The sequence below is a fragment of the Otolemur garnettii genome, unplaced genomic scaffold (genome assembly GCF_000181295.1).
Source record: "Otolemur garnettii isolate 467f Iridium unplaced genomic scaffold, OtoGar3 scaffold00098, whole genome shotgun sequence".
Taxonomy (NCBI): Eukaryota; Metazoa; Chordata; class Mammalia; order Primates; family Galagidae; genus Otolemur; species Otolemur garnettii.
In genome coordinates this window covers 6,069,162-6,070,952 of record NW_003852493.1, presented here as the reverse complement: position 1 = coordinate 6,070,952, position 1,791 = coordinate 6,069,162, and positions in this window count along the sequence as shown.

Below are 1,791 nucleotides of genomic sequence, written 5' to 3'. Positions count from 1 at the left end.
AAAAAAAAAAAAAAAAAAATCCATACATGATATTCCACCGCACAAATGACCCAATTTCTTCAACTAATAAATTGAAACATAAAAGATGAGGAGGAAAACCTATCAATTAAGAGATTTAAAAAGTATGATAGGTGTCATTACTCCCAATCCTGGCTGCCCTCTTCCGTGGGAGAATTACACTTCCCTTCTCTCCAGTGACATCAGCGTTGGCCGTGTAATTTGTGACCAGTGAAATGTGAGCAGATGTGAGGGCTGCTACTTCTGAGAGAAGCTTTTACAGTCATTGTGTGTTGTAACCATTCCTCATTTCCAGCTGCCAGGAAGTGGGCATCTCCCAAACAAGGACCATTTCTTTAGCCAGTGGCCAGGAGTAAAGAGGATGTGGAGCTGATTCACAATGGAAACTCACGTGAGCAGGAAATAAAAACGTGTTGCTCCGATTCCAGAGTTGTTTGTGATCACAGTATAACAGAACATACTCTGATTCTCACAAGGTCTTTCAAACACAACATAAAAGCCCAGAGGATTGTGACTTATGAGGCCAATGGGGAAATGTGAATATGTACTGTGTATTTAGTGATAATTAAGAAATTACTTTTAATTTTTCAGGTATGTTGATGATGTTGTGGTTCTGTTAAAACAATGGGAAAAAGGTCTTATATTTTGGATATGTGTTACAGAGGAAAGGGAAAGATAGATGAAACCAGATTGCCCAGGAGTTCATAACTGTGGAGCTGGGTGGTGGGTGCATGCCAATTCATCATAATATTCTTTCTACTTTTGTTGATGTTTGGAAATTTCCATAATAAAAAGTTTAAAAAGTGGTTTCTTGAGTCCCAGAGTTATCTCTTGACTTTGAAAGGGGCACAGAAGGTATAAGAGCTGGAAGGATGGAGCTGACCAACTATGTTTAGTGAGTGAGTCCACAAGGGAGGTGTCTCGGTCAGGCCTCAGGAAGAAGACATTGAAACTGATTACTTTCACTTAAAAAGGTATTTCTTTCTTTTTTTTTTTCTGAGACAGAGCCTCAAGCTATCCCCCTGGGTAGAGTGCCGTGGCTTCACAGCTCACAGCAACCTCCAACTCCTGGGCTCAAGCAAGTCTTCTGCCTCAGCCTCCCAAGTAGCTGGGACCACAGGCGCCCACCACAACGCCCGGCTATTTTTTGGTTGCAGTCGTCATTGTTGTTTGGCGGGTCCGGGCTGGATTCGAACCCGCCACCTTAGGTATATGTGGCTGGTGCCTTAGCCACTTGAGCCACAGGCGCCGAGCCTAAAAAGATATTTCTTCAAGGGCATTATATAAGGTCAGAACAACATCAGGGAAGTTCAGAGCACTGGGGAGTTTAGGGCACTGAGGACGTGTCAGCTTCCACTTCCAGTGTGACATGGCTAAGTAGAATCTTCTGCCTATTGGCTAAAAACAAGCGTAGTTAGTATCTGCGCTTATCAGTTAAAGCATCTACTGTGTTCTCTCTGTGTACAGGGCACTCCATGAATAATCCCAGTTGGGAGCTTGCTCTTTCCCCTCGGTGCCTCAGAGAGGAATTGCAGTGCTACAGGGAATGGCGCCTTCCCTTTAAGTTTGTGATAGATGGTTTTCTCTTGTTCCCCGAGTCTCCTCCTGAGCACTCTAATTCGCTCTTACAATGGCTCCAGACTGCATTTCCCCCATTTGCACTGCAAGGTTAGAGTTTCCTGTAAGTGAAAGGAGGGTAGCAGGGCTTGAGCCATCTTGCTTGTAGCACATCCAAGTGAATGTTGGACCAGAAATCACTTGGGGAGGGGGTGC